This window comes from Sciurus vulgaris (genome assembly GCF_902686455.1).
Source record: "Sciurus vulgaris genome assembly, chromosome: 4".
Classification (NCBI taxonomy): Eukaryota; Metazoa; Chordata; class Mammalia; order Rodentia; family Sciuridae; genus Sciurus; species Sciurus vulgaris.
The window spans coordinates 113944327-113960827 of NC_136464.1; positions in this window are offsets into that span (position 1 = coordinate 113944327).

Here is a 16501-nt window from a genome sequence, read left to right on the forward strand (position 1 = left end):
TTATAGCAGTTAGCATTCATCTGTATGAATCTGAGTAACATAGGATCTGGAGTATGAGACATTTCTTTGCTAGTTTGATCACAGAGACACACCTTCTTTTTGACCAGAAGGGCATTGGTTGACCTCCCTGTGCTTTAAGGCATGTAGACACATGCCTTCTGCCTAGCTTCAAAAGCTCATCACTTACATGGCCCTTTTGAAGTTGGGCGTATATTCTACAGAGTGCACAGTGTGGCCAGAGGCAAATCTGGCTCTTTGTTTAAAAAAAGAAAAAAGGTCGAGGTAGCATATTGGTTGCTGATCACAAGAACTCAAGAAAGCACTCCAGAGTCTGTGTTTATATGTAAACCTCTGTGTGCTTTCAGGTATGTATGTGTATGTATAAATTATACACACATGTGTATGTACATATGCATACATACATGAAAATGTATATAAGATATATGTACTCAAATGTATGTCCATGGAAGCTATTCATTGAATGCATTTAACAAGGACTTTCCAATTTTTCAGTTGTCCGGAGTAGCATATGTATTTGAAAATGCAAAATATAATATGTCATAAAATAATTTTCAGTGATATTTATCTAAATACAAGAAAGATTACTCTAAAATAAATTTAAGTCTTTAGAGCACAATCCTTTGTGACCTTGAAAAGCCAATTAAAGCTTTATGCATATCCAAAGTGAAAGGCAGAATTGAATATCATCTGTATCCTAGAAATCTAAATCCATCCCTTACCTCATCTCCCTCACAATGGAAAGTACTGTTGCAAAAGTGAATGTTAAGACAATGAGTCCTGGATTTTTTCAAGCCATCACTATTTTGTCTTTTTAGGGAGGTTCCAAAGTTTTCTTTTCTCTTTGTATTTTTTGAAACAGACAAGAGGAACAATGAGGAAGAAACACCTATTATTTGACTATGCAGAAGCACAATGAGATTCTTCTTTACTGAAATAGTGGAGAGATACTTCGTTACTGTAGTTTCAGACTGATTTCCACCTTAAATTCAGATAATGTGTATGCCCAGCAAGCAGCTACTGTACAGGTGTAGAAGAGTACCTACACCTAATATATACCTTTTAAAAACGTTTTCTAGTTATTAATATATAAACCACTTATGGTAACCATTTTAATTACAGGGTGTTGAAATCAACACAACATTTTCAGAATGTACCTAATATTTATTTAGCCCCTTATGGAAGAACTGACCATCAGTGGGAACTGCTTGCAGACTTTGTTACCCAGAGGTTTCAGCAGAGGAACGTTCTCTCATAATAGGGCTATGAAAGACAAACCACCCCTGTAATTTACTAAAGTTCAGTTTTAGAACAAGCTGTTTCTTTTATGTACAAAGCTAGCAATTCACAAGTCCCAGCTGAAATGTATTTTTTGTTGTTGTCGGAAGGTCTCAAAGATATGGCATTTGGAAATTCCTTAATGAGATTTAAGATTTTAGTTGTACAGTGGTTTCTCTTTGTAACCAGAATGCATTTATTTGGCAGTTGCTTTATTTAGTGATGCTGATTTCACACTGTGAATAACCAACAAAAATTCTAATATGCTAGCACTCCAATAGCTTTTTTTTTCTTTTGAAAACAGAAAGCAAAGAAATCAGAGATTTATGGAGAGTGGCCCAAATTGAAACCTATTTGGAGGCACCTTTCCTATTTGCACAGCTAAACATCTTTGTGTTTTATTTTAAATGAAGGAATACATAGACGGATAGCTCCAAGTTTGAAACAACCTTTAGAATATGTTTCTATAAAAACACATTACACAATCAGCATTCATAGAGGGCTGCCAGCTCTGGAAGACTTGCATGCCCATGGGTCATCCCTGGGGGACAGGCTGTATATAAATACCAACTGCCAGTTCACAGTTTGAGCAAATATAAAGTCAGTTAGGCCAAGATAACATGTATATAGTGTGACATGGCAGTACCTAGTTATAGTACATGCAGACTGCAGTATATTTAGTACTTAACATTTTTTGCTTTTCACAAAAGCAGTATGCTATTTTCAGACAGATTGGTAAAAGGACAATAACTATAAGACACATGGAGTCAAAAGAATTGAACAGCACTACTCATGACTACCCAGAAAGCCATGAAGAGAAGGAAGAACTATATGAAATGAGCATAACTTGGACATCCTTTTATTTCTTGAAGCATGAATGAGAAAGGAAGAGTATTTTAGCTCCAGGATTTTGTATCACAGTAGGTGCTCAAATATTTGTAGGAAAAAGTGATAAGTCCTGTTACTTTTAATTTCTCTACTTAAGTCTGTCGTACTCCCTTTCTTCATGCATGGACCACTGACAATTAATTCAACTCATGCATTACTTTTTTTGAAGGTGATTAAAATAGACTTCCTATTGGTTTTCTTTAGTTTACTGTCTCTTTACTTCAATGTTTTCCACTCTGTCCAATTACCCACAGCTATATTTGGCTTAATCCTTTCTCTGCCTTGGAAGTTCAGCCCCACCACATTTCTAACTCATAGTCACCCTCAGAAGCACGATGTAAAATGTATGTTTTCCAGAGGGACATCTTTCTTCCCCTAAAAGCCATCTCTCTCTCTTAGACATTCAAAGGCACTTCACACATATCTTTATTAGAGAAACTTTCATCTTTCTTTTGTAATACAATTGTTTACGTGAAGGTCTTATACTATCCCCTCAACAGCAATTTCTTTCAGGTAAGAGTTTGTAGCTTATTTAGTCTTTGTGATCTACATGAAATTCATTCATAAGGCTCTTGTTCATGAACTTTTAGTTGTTGTTCCTTTATACTCTGATTCCATCCTGTGCTTCTGATTTATTCCTTTTATCACAATTGAAATTATATAAATAATTGAGCCATTTTTTTTTTTTTGTTTGTTTGTTTTTAGTTCTGTCTCCCTAGCAAGAACATAAACTCCACAAGGGTTTGTGTTATAGTCAGATGCCCAGTCACTACTACAGTGTCTTGCTCTTAATAAGCATTCAATATATAAGTGTAGAGATGAATAGTCAAATAGATAGATGGACAGGCAAATCAGGGAAAACACACACACACACACACACACACACACACACACACACACACACCCCTACAACTTTATGAGGTCACATGTCTCTGCTCTCCAAAAGACCATGGTCCAGAGAGCAAGGATAGAGAATTTCTTCTCATAATTGTACCTAATTTTCATATCCAGTTCAAGTGAGGTAGACAACTTTATAATAGTTTTGTTATGGTACATATTGACCCTTGATCACACTATTTGTAAGACAGTTCCCTGAGTGGTTATGAACTGACTGTTCTTCTCCATTTCTTGCTTGTGGTTTTTAATAACTACAGAATATATTGGGAATGTGATATCTGAAGATAAGGAGAAATTATCTGAGACCGCTTAAGCCTAGGTCCTGGCCCTCCCAGGGAATGTTATTTCCTAAGTTAGGGCTTTGTTCTTCTCTGTCCTGGAAGCAGAAGGCCTTTCCCAGTTTAGCTCTGTGTCATGTGGCCCCTAAGAGCTATATGACTAGGATAGGTTGCCTTTCTGGGTTCCTTAGCTGTGGTGTGAGTGGGACACACACAGTTGAGACTCCCTGCACCCCAAGGAAGCTTTTGAGAGCCTCAGGGGACTGGATTCTAGGCTTCTTTAGTCCCTTGTTGCCAATTAGTAATAAGCCCATTTCATGTAACTTGTCACCTATGAATGTGTTTCATTTCATTAAACTTAGACAAGTTCATAACCAGTGCACATTGAAACTGCTTAGCACTATTGCATCTGCATTGTTCTGATTTCTGAATATTTATCTCCCACCAGGACTTCTCTTAATTCTAGAGTTCAACCTACTTTCTAGACATCTTCATTGAGAATGTCCTGGGTCATCAACTAGTTAGTTTAGTTTTTCACCAAATCATGTCATTTCCCTCTTTCCCCTGGTTATATTTTTGGGTACATTTCCTAGAGCTCCTTGCAATTAATTGTGGCTATGTGATAGAGTTTGAGTAATAGAGTTTGACAAAATTTATGTGAACCATTTCTAGGCCTGGCCCATAAAATGTACATCTACCTTCTACTTTCTACCTCTCTGTCTGCCTGCTGGATCTTGAAGATTCAACAAGAACTCTGTAGCCTTAGAGCATGGCTATGTAACAGATGGGAGAAAGCTGAAGCCCTTAATGACCTTCAAATGAAAATGAACATTTTTGGAATCACCATATGATCTACTTGTGGGTATATATACAAAAAAACTGAACTCATAATCTTAAAGAGACACCCACACCCATTTGTTTATTGCAGCATTATTCAGAATAACCAATATATGTAAACAACCTTAATGTCCATTCATGGATGAATGAATAAAAGAAATGTAAGGCTCTCAGTGCTATCTGGAACAGAGGTATTTGGTCTCTAGTAACTGGGCTTAAACAACTAAGGTATAATTCTGTTTTGTTAAGCCATTAAACTTCTCAATTTTTTTGTTACAGCAATTGTCCCAGACTGATAGTTACTTTTTCTCTTCAGTGTAGTATTATTCAACTTTAAAAAGAAAGAAATCTGCGATATGTGATAGTATGGATGAACCTTGAGGACATTATGCTAAGTGAAATAAGCTAATTGCAACAGGACAAATACTGCCTGACCCACTAATATGGAATATCTAAAATGTCAAATTTATAGAAGCAGAGAAAAGAATGGTGGTTTCAGGGGCAAAGGAAAGGATGTTACTGGGAGTTTCTGATCAAAGGGTATAAATTTCAGTTATGCAAGGCGAATGAGATTTACAGATCTGCTTTACAATGTTGTCCTATAGTTAACAAGGGTAGAGCTCACGTTGAACGTTCTGCAATTTCCAAAATATCTCACACTTGTTTAACTTGTCACCTGTTTAAATACCCTCATGATCCATTCATTCCCTAACCATCTGTTACCTACATTCCCGATGACATAATCAGGCTAAATACACCACACACACACACACACACACACACACACACACACATAACATCAAAGCAACAAAAGCAGAGATACACTTTTCCCCCAGTAGAGCACATTTTTCTCACATTTTAATTCCCTACATATGATATTTACCCAGCCTAAAATGCCCTTTCTTTTCGTTGTCTGTTTGACATAATTTTATTTTCTTAATAAGGCCCAATTAAATAATCACCTTTTCTCTCATTCCTAACCTTCCATACTGAGTTAATTGCTCTCTTCTCTGTACTCTGAGGGTACTTTGAATATAATTCTCTTATAGTGTTTATTCCTTTGGATTTCTCTGCATGTTTCCCAATTGGCTGTGGGATTCTAGAGGGCAAGAAATAGGTCTTATTTATCTTTAGATACTCCATGCCTACTTTGGTGAGTAGCAACAAAGAATTCAAAAAAGGTTTGTTGAAATACTTTTAATTATCAAAGGAAAATGTTACCTCATCTTCCACTATAGGACTAGCTTAGCGGGAACCCTTAACTCTTACCTACCTTGCAATCACTACAATAAGAAAGACTAATCTGTTTGAATAATAATAATGAGTACTTAGGTTGAATGAGTGCTTACTGTGTGCTTGGCCCTATGCTAAATTCTTTACTCATTTCATCTTGTTTAATCCTTGAAATTACTCTATAAAGTCGATATCATTATTATATCCATTTTAAAGTAATACATTAAGTTCGTGAGCATTTAGGAACAAAGTACAACTGTTAGGAGAAAAGTAGCCTCCTACAGGAGCTACTGAGAAAGGCACAATTGAATTTGTCCCCAAGGTGACACACGATTTGAGAATTTCCTAAGGTCCTTCTTCACAACTGCAGCTTAATTCTTTATAAAAATACAGACAGAAGATAAAATGAAACTTGAAAAATTCCATTCACAATTATTTTAAGATGAAGTTTTTGCCTTCCATAAGTATTTATGAACCACTCTTGATATCACCAAAGATTTTCACACACCCAGCAGCACAAACATCTACAAAAAACATCATTTGCTTTAAGAGAATTCAGAAAAGGCAAGCGTGTTTTGCTTTGGGAATCTGAGTACTTTAGACATTCCTGATCTTAGCAATTCGGAGTAGAATTTCAAGTGGAAGAAACAATGGACTATCAGATAAGAGTAGAAGACCATTGAACATGCACACAGTACAATTTCAGACAACATTCATTGGTGAGCTGGTCTTTTGGCCTAAATACTGCCTAAGTCAGAATCACATCAAAGTTGTTAGTGATTATGTAGTAAATAACAAATCACTTTGTAATAATCAAAGCCAAACAAATGTAACCCTTTATGCCATTCAATGGAACAGGAAACAAACATTTGCCAGTAACATAATAGGATATTATTGCACTAGCCCAGAGAGTTAAGGGCATAGTTCTTTGATCCAAGAATTTGTAGTTGAGTTAGGAGAAAACAAACATGTCAGTTATGTACTATTGGATTATTTTTAAAATAATATTTTCAAAATTTCTTTACTATGTCATTTTCCTGTTCAATAAAATTCAGTGTTTCCCTTGCCTTTAGCATGGAACTGTTTGATCTGGTCTTCTTGCCTCCTGCAACCCCATTATCTCTAGACTGCCCTCTCTCTCATGAGTAATCTGGCCAACTCATTTTGCCAACAATATCCAAACTCATTTTGAACTTCCTCTCTCCTACAATTCCTTATCCCAAATCCCATCTTCTGGAAAATCTCTCCTAATCATATCTTTTAAAGATGCTCTGTATCTTTGCCCTATATATAGACCCTCTTGCATGCTTAGTTGCCACTTTTCACTCATGTTTTTTCATCTCTAGAGGCATTATCTCATCTTCCTAATTAGATTGCAAGATTGTGAACTTTAGGACCTGCCTCTTTGATGTACCAGAATCCCCCACAGTAAAAGAGAAGGGAAACGGTATTTAACAAGTTCCTGCTATATGCCAAGAACTATGGTATATTCTTCACATATATTATCTGATTTAGTTCTCACAACCTTAAGAGTTATAAATTAACATTACCAGAGGTGTGGAAATGAAGGTTAGAGTAGAGCTTGGGTATATTACTCAATATCATGTAGCTAGTAATATTCTAGCTGAGTCTTGTCTGTCTCCAAAGTTTCTGGTTTTCCCAATTTATTTTGCACATATTAGATTCTTACTGGTAACAGCAAATCTCATGCACCTACCATTCCACTCAGTACATTTTTTAATGATATTTTTGTTTCTCAGATATTTATAGTGGACTGCTATTATTTTTCCAAGTAGATTGATAACCTTTGTGGGCAGGACTATGTCCCATGCTGTATTTTAATACGTGCATATTATTTTGCATATGAAGAGCCTCTAATATACACCTGTAGAGTGTTGACCTATGGTGGTCTTTGAAATGGAGTTGTAACACAGATTCTCCTTGACCTTCAAATGTCTTGTTAACCTCAATTATATTTACCCAACTTACATGTATTTTGTCATTCTCTGTTTAAAATAAAATGTCTAGATGTTACAGGATAATTAAAATAGATCTACATTTCTTGGAAAACAGATCCCAAGAAAATCTAATCAATATGAAATAAAACTATAGTGAAGGGAAGAAAGGTCTTGAATCTCTATTATGTACACCTTTTTTAAAGCATCTTATGATGCCTGCATATTGGTCAATGATAATCTTCATGGCCTCCATGTAAATGTATTCCAAATGTACTTTTGAAATCAACTCAAATTTACAATCTACACATTCCTGCTAGCTTAGCTCAATATGCAAATTTCTCCTGTACCTCAATTCTATTTCCTTTTTTTTGGCCCTTCTAGACTGGTAAGGATATTGTGAAACCTAACAGTATTAGAGACTATACTTCGAAGTTTCTGAGTAGGCCGAAGTACCTGGAGAGTGGTGGGTGAGGCGGAATGGAAGGCAGCAATGGGGAAGTTTATTGTGACAGGTCAGCAGTTTTTCTATATTATAAATGGGAATTTCCCCCCACTGGAATAGACAAGAGAAGTTGAATAGAACTGCTGCCATTCTCACGACCAGAAGTCCAGTATTTGCAATTCCATGGTATTTTTTTTGAGGACCTCAAAAGGCTGCATATATGCACAGTGATTTACTGTTTTATATCATCCAATCTTAAGGACGCCAATAAATTTTTAAGAGCATGTCTATTTCCAGGAGTGGCAGAAATGATGATTCTATATTTATCTCAATATTTAATTAACAATAATTTATAAGTAATGAGTTTCATGTTCTGAAGACAAATTACTGACTGGCCTTTCTTTTTTTCATTTTTTTCTTTCTTTTCTTGTCTTTTTTTTTTTTGTATAAAGTCCTGGCTGGGGGTAGAAATTCTGCACTGTGATTTCTGTGACACCCAATTTGGCTTCTTATACTGTCACAATGAGCTCATGATTTCAGGTAAGGAATAAGCAGGAGCACATGAACCCTGAAGCAAAAGAGATGAAATTTTCATCTGAATGTCCTGAAGAATAAAAATGATGGAGATAAAAACAGAAAATATATGACATGGACAAAGTTGTTTCTAACTAGAACATTTTTCAAAGTTTTCTAGGGGCATCAATTGCTCTCTGAGCAAATCGTTTGGTACAGAACTCCAGTGAGAGCATTAGCAAAATGATCCTCTTCTGCCTGCAATTAGATTAGTCATGCACTTGTAGGCTGGAATTTATGGTCATTTGTATTCCAGAAGAATCCTTTGTGCTTTTCAGAAAGAAAAATAAAGAAAACTATTAAAGCATGCACCAAAGATTGCAGATTTCTTTTTTTTGAATTGCTCTTTTAGTTTTAAAAGCATTATTTCATAAAAACAAAGGGAGATATAAACACTAAAATAAATATTCTCAAGCCCCAGGTTGTTATTATTACCACCATAAACATCATAATCATTTGTCCTCTCCCATGCATATTTTATATATTTATTTTCTAGGTTATCTAGTTTATCAATTCCAAGAAATAAATTTCTGTCTCCCAGATACATAGCACACTATTATTATAGTCATCATCATCATCTGCACACAGTAGGTTCTCTGCAAGTCATTATTATATTTAAAAAATTAATTTAGGACCTGCAGCAGGAAAGGTGTTATGTGTGTTTGGAAAGTGAAACTTGAGGAAGGTAACTGGTTGTGTACCCTAGCAAACTGTGCTTGATCTTGGCCTATGTCTGCAGGGGAAGGATGTCTTCCCCTTTGAGGTGTCTTCCTGCAATTGTCACATTGGAATAAACTAATTAGCAAAGTCTATGTGCAGACACTGTGATGGCCAAGACCGTTAATTCTGGATTTTGGTGGATGGCACTGCCATGTGTACGCAGTCATCTAGTTGACTGATCTGACCAAACACTGCTGTCTCAAGGATTCTTGGAGTCATTTTGCTGCTCCAGTCAAGGACATAGAATTTCATCTATTATACAGGTATTATTTTTCTAAATTGCTTTCTCTTTCTTAATATATAAATCTCAATATTTTTATGCAAGTGATTAAATCTCAGCTTGAGGTCTGCAAATGAAGTTGGACAAATTGTCCAGTCTATGTAGAATGTCATCTAGTGAGGAAAGCAGTGATCTCTTAAGTCAGGTGACTCTTTCTATATGCCAGCTATCTAAGACGCCAAGAGTTTAGTTGGAAAGTATATACTCACATACGATTGTACAAAAACACATGTACAAAATTCAGAAACAGCACTGAGAAAGTAGAAAGAGTCTAATGTTTGAAGCATAGTATGTGTTAGATGATAATTGTTATGATGAAAAATATTATATGAGAATAAAAATATTTGGGGCCTAATTATAGTTGCTACTAACAAAAACCTGACAAAGAAATACAATTCACCTATTATTGACACTTTTGTTCTTGTTTTTTTTTTTTTTTAAAAAACCTCTGATGTTGAACCAGAGTTTCAAATGATTATTATGGCTATTAATTAAAGAGCCAAACATTTGCTTAAGTAACAATGTTGATTGCTATATAAAAAAATTTACTTTCATGTTAAAAGTTGAATTTATCTTCATTAGTTATCAATAATTATGATTTGTTCATGTTTAGGAAATGTACTCAGATATGAGAAATCCAGACAAAATTTTGTGAGTAGGTCCTACACTTGTACCTCTTGGATTTTGCCTTATACTATCCAGCAATTGGGGAATAACTGGACAAATGGGAACAGTTGTTGCGCAGGTACTAGTCTGTCCTGGGCACTGTAAAAAGTGACTTCCATCCTGCTTCTCAAGTGTAGTCCATGAGTCAACTAGGAGCTTGTGAGAATTCCAGTCTCTGAGCTCACTCTAGCTCTGTAGAATCAGAATCTGCATTGCAGCAAATGCTCCATGTTGTTCATGTACTCTATAGTTTGAGAAGCATCGCTTCTACATTTCCCTTCTGATTCCTCACCACACTCCTAGAATTCTGAGGCTAAGCTATTCTGTAGGGTCACAAAGCTATCAGGGAGTGGAACTGTTCTCTGTACTGAGATAATTGGCCATGTTTATATTACACTATTACACTCTTCACTCATTCAAACCTTACTCCTTCATAATTGTCTAGCTCAAATCCTACCACCTCAGCAAAATCATTCTTGAGGCTTCCTGTACCAGGTAATCTTATCCTATTTAAATATCTCACAGTACTTTGATTTTTTTCTGATTTTGCCTTATCACTGAGCTTTGTTTTTTCATTACTACTATTAGTATCCACAAGGATAGAAACCATCTTTTTTGGCTTGCAGAATCTATTGCATCTAGCACAGTAACTGCCATATAATATGTGCTTAATGGATGCTTGAATAAATTAACGATTGCCTTCACCCTTTAAATAAAGCCGTTCTATAGTTCATTAGGACAAGTAAATCCAGTTTAGTATATTAACAGCTGCTAATTGCTTCAAGGTTATTACTGCCTGGTTTTCATTAATATTAATAATGATAATTCCTACCATGTGTATAGGATTTTATAACTTACAAAGCACTTCAACACTTATGACATTTAATTCTCATTATAATCCTGTGGGTAAGGATTCTATCATCCCCATTTTACAGATACAGAAATTCATGCTTATAGAAATTAACTGGACTGCAATATACTACAGGGAACACTAAGGAACAGAAAACTAGAGCTTCTGATTCCAAGGCCTGTTTCCTTTCTGCTGTCTTTCTGAAGTAAAACATGTCTTGTATGAAGCCCCAAATTTTTTTCTCAGTGTTTGTAGTAGACACCCTCATGTCCTACCTATACTGACTTTAAGATGTTCTTCCTCAAATGAAGACACTGAAGTCAGAGACATGACAAAGGAAAGCCTAAAGGACTAAGTAATTTTTTTAGTAAGGTGCTGGGAAGGATACTGGAGAGATAGATTTAGAAAGGAGAACAGATTGGAATTTAGTCTCCTGGAGGGGCAATGGTGCTATTGGTTAAAGGGACAGTCTGGAGAGATGAAAAACTTAGGAATGCAGAGTTCCCTGACTCACTGGGTTCTTCTTTCCCTGCTTTTTTTTGGGGGGGGTGGGGGGAGGCGGTGCAGGGATACCTGGGATTGAACTCAGGGGCACTCCACCCCTGAACCACATCCTCAGCCCTATTTTGTATTTTATTTAGAGGCAAGGTCTCAGTGAGTTGCTTAGTGCCTCACCATTGCTGAGGCTGGCTTTGAACTTGCAATTCTCCTGCCTCAGTCTACTGAGTTGCTGGAATTACAGGCATGTGCCATTGCACCCAGCTCTTTCCCTGCTTTTATGGTTATGAGTACCTGTGTCGAGGTGGAACTTGGACCCCAAATGAGTAATTGCTCATAAGCCATTGCATGATTCAGAATCAGAGTTGGATGTTTTAAACCACTTAGACTATAGGATGTTAGTTACTACAGTGTCATCGCTATTCTAGGCCACTCTAAGTCATAGATACTGAGAACTTTCTATAGGCAGTTGGTGACTAGAAGGCAATTCAGGCTTTTGATTTTACACTCTGTTCTGTTCTCATTTCTTTCTCTCTTTTCTATGTTATTGTGAATGAGCAGCTACCTGTCAGGTTTATGAAAATGGCAGCTGGGAACTTTGCTGGTTTCTTACACATCCAGGCTTAGAAGTGTGAAAGACTTTTCATCTAACTGTCGATAGCACAGAGTAGAACAATATGGGATCTGAAGTTAGAAGTCCTGAGTTACAATCTTTACTCTGCTTCTCTGTAGCTGTGTCAAGGGCAAGTCATTTAACTGGTCTGAATTCAACTTATTGATTCATCACTTTAGATTAGTAATATTAAGTAATTTATGTGGTTGTGAAGAGCCAATAATCAGCTGTATATGATAGCAAAATGTAAATTTTAATGTTATTCAGGTAATGAAAGCAAAAGTAGGCAAATTCAACTGCATCAAGCTGAAAAGCTTCTGCACATTAAACAATTAACAGAGTCAGGAGACAACCTGCAGATTGGGAGAAAATATTTGCAAACTGTACATCTGATAAACAATTGACAAAGGATTTGAATAAACATTTCTCAAAAGAGAACATACAGTCAACAGATACAGGAAAAATGCCAACATCTCTAATCATCAGAGATATGCAAATTAAAAACCCACTACAATATCAACTCACACCTGTTAGAATGGCTAATATAAAAAAGATGAAAGATAACTGTTGGTGAGGATGTGGAAAAGGGAACATTTGAACATTGTTGGTTGTATTGTACATTAGTACAGACATTTTGAAACATAGTATGGAAGTTCCTTTAAAGACTAAAAGTATAATTATCATATTATCAAGCAATTCCTCTGTTAGGTATATATCCAAAGGAATTGAAATCTGTATGTCACAGAGATGTTTGGACTCTTATGTTCAAGAAAAAGACACAACCTAAGTATTCATCAGTGGATGAATGGATTTTCAGATTCACTCATTGTATGTGTACACAGCAGAATACTATTCAAAATTTACAAAGTAGAATATCCTGTCATTTGTGACAACAGAGATGAACCTAGAGCTATTATGCTAAGTGAAATAAGTTAGGTACACAGAAACAGGTACTACATGAGGAATCTGAAAAGTTGAGGTTATAGAAGTAGAGAGTAGAATGGTGTTAACAGTGCAATTCAGAGGCCCCAGGTAACTTGGTCAGACCCAGTACAAACAAACTTTCTCTAAATGCACCTTGGATCTTGAGTCCCTAGGGGCTAATATATTCCTTCTTTTAAAGTCTCACTGCAGGAGTTTCCATAGAGAAATAAACCTACCTGTTCCCTTCACTATTAGAATACTGTATTATTCTGTGGACAATGGGGAACTGTTGTGTGTGTGTGTGTGTGTGTGTGTGCATGTGTCAGTATTTTTCTTTAGTTAGTATATAACATCTTATAACAAACAGATTGTCAATTCAACAATGAATTGGATCTAATTTCTTATTTGTTGTTTTTGGCCCTTGAGTAACTGTTTCAAACCAGCTTCCTTTCTTTCTGGCCCCTTTTCTATATCTCCCCTCACACTGTTTCTCCTTCAGTTTTCAAGGGTTTCAGCTCCCACCAAAGGCTAAGTCTTCCCTGTGATCAGGGTTCCAGCAGCTTTTTTCACATCCCTCCTGTGATTAGTGTTTTTCCCTTTCCTGGATTATTGTTATCAAGGTGCACCCAAACTCTCTTCCATACTTAAGAAAATCTTCTTGAATCTCACACCTGCGCTCCAGTCACCATTGCATCTCTTGTTTATCACAGCTGAGCTTCCTAGTGATTGTCTGTAAACACTACCTTCACTCCCCATTTCCCATTCTCTCCCCAGCCAGGCTTCCTTCTGGTCCCACACATCATGAGAATGGCTTTTGTCAAGGTCACAATTGACCTTCATGATGCTAAATCCAATGGACATTTGTCTCTTTTCATCTCATTCAATCTCTCATTAGCATTCAACACAGCTGGCTGCTCCCTTCTTCTCAAAACATTTTCTTTTGCTTCCAGTGTCACCCTCCTTCATATTCATGTTGCTTTTTTTTTTTTCCTACCTCAGTGGCCATTCAGCTTCTCCTATAGGATATAACATGATCTGGGACTCCCTCTCTGCTCTAAGGTATGCTCCACCAGGACTAATCAGCCAATCCACGGTTTTGAACACCAGCTGCATGACACCTCCCTGTTTTATGTCTTTCGTTCTAGGCTCTCCTTTAATGTCCAGGCTAGGCGTCCACCTTCCAACGTGGCATTGACACTTAAATATCTGATAATTAACTCAAAATTTCAAGGTCCTGTACAACAAGATTTATCAAACCTACCTCTAACTCATATTTTGAATTCACAAGCCTGGTTGCAGTTAATTGCAGAAGGACTTCAGAAACTAAAGGGGGAAGTGTGTCTTCATTTCTTCCCTCCTCATACAGCTATGCCCTGCCATTGCAATTCTCTAGACAGCAGCCAAAGTGATCTTTTGACACTACAAAATAGCATTGCTTCCTTAAAATGTTTCTGTGTCATTTTGGTCTCAGCTTAACCGTCACTTTCTTGCAAAGGCTTCCTTAACACCTAGTTTAAAGTAGCCCTTGAGTCACTCTATTATATTATCCCATTTTATTGTCACATTACATTCCAACAAGTGATAGATTTCTGTTTATTTGCAAGCTCCATGAGTATGGGAATACTATCTCTTTTGTTCATCTCCCTAAGCTCAGTGTTTGACCCATACTATCTACTTAAAGAGTAACAAGTTAAATGCATGAATCAATGAACTTACTTAGTTACTTATTTTATGCATGTTACATGAAGGTCAGAGCATCTTTGTAATGCCACTTATAATCATTATATATAATTTTGAATTCTTAAAAGAAAACATGTAGCACTACAGTGGTGAGAAGCTTTATTTTTGTACAGGTTTTTAATGTCTTTCCTTGTTTTTAATGTCTTTCCTTTTCATTTGCTCTTCTAAACATTTTGAAAGTATAACATTGGTTGTTCCAACCCAGATACAGGTACCCAGATAATTTCTGGGCACATCAGGTATGGTCTTCATCCCTGAGGCAGCTACCTGTTTGTAAATTCTCTTTTCCTCATTGTATAACTCAGAGCATCTAAAACCAGAAAGCACGATTAAGGCAATCGTGTGAACTAGACTGTATAGGTACTGGAAGAGGCTTCTACACAAGTACACTGCTCAGCTCCAAACTCAGATTCACACCACACTGGCTTAGTGTTTCCTTGCAGGCATGAAGGAGATAATATTTCTTTCCTTACTCTGAATATAGGCACTATCTTATGATATGACTGGCTATTTCCTCTCAGCCTCAGGCCTAGTGTACAGGTGGCTTAATTGAGAGTGTTTCAAAGACGCCTTCCATATCAGCTCCATAGACACTTCATCTTCTGAGGCTTCAGCTAGAGACTCCTCTCCCATATAGTTACAGGTTTTAAACAGAGCACCAGTGAAGGCCACCTTGAACACCATTCTGAGCCACTGTGGTTCAGCAGAGGGCACAGGTACAATGCATCTTTGTCTTCCCCCAGCTTCCAGCTATTAGCCCTGAGTGTAGTAGGTGGGCGTGCCTTTATCATTCACCCCTGCTGCATTTGTCTGTGCTGTATAAAAGCCATGCAGACTTCTGGCCCTCCTCATTGTTTTCAGAACCTTGACTCTCCTTACTGTTGTTCTCATCATCCAAATTTATTTAAGGATGAAACTATTAGAAACACAATTGGTGAATTAATGTCATAGGGACTGCTGCTGGCAGCTCATCAATTTTTGATATGCCACTCAGACAAATGAAACATAAGCCACCCAGAACAAGGGGACCTTTTGACACTTCAAAGGAAACCCCTATGGGTGGTTTCCTCTTGAAGCTACACTAAACTGGCTCGATCTCCTCAGCTGGAAGCTGCCAATGTCTCATTAACCCCTAAAAAGGCCCGGCATGAGCTTTTCTTTTCAGCTATAATTATGCCATGCACTCCTGTTAGGCTGCACTGAATCGCAACACTGTCACCAGCACATTATAAACATCCACCCTAATTGAAAAGCAGATTAGACTCTTGTGTTAATTAGCCAAAAAGCCCGCCCACTTGCATGCATTATGATTGCCTCTTAAATACTGAGGATGTTGAAATCCCTCAGAAAGACAAGGCAGACTTAATTGCAATAACCTGCAAATTAAGTTTAATTTACTTTAAATTTACCGGTTTAGCAGGCTCATTTGATGGTGTTAATGTTCTAGCAAATTAATTATCTGAATTAGTCATGCCTGGTGGAGTTTTGCAGCAGAATACATTGTACAGTGGCCTATTAATAACAGACAAACAGGACAGGATTAATGAGAAGATTATGCTTGAGTTCTTAAAAAAAAGGATCTTTCATGAATTCAAATATAATCACCAAAGTGCAAATACAGACTCAGAATATAAACAAACTGAGATTTATTATACTCTCTGGCATGCCATCCAGGAGAAACAGTAAAACATGACTAGTGAAATATCAGACAGCAAGAACCCCATTCCAGGTACTCCTGTGAATCTGTCCTTATACTGCTGTTTCCCATGAGCAAATGTGAGTGTCCAGATAGGGCAACTGAATTTCTC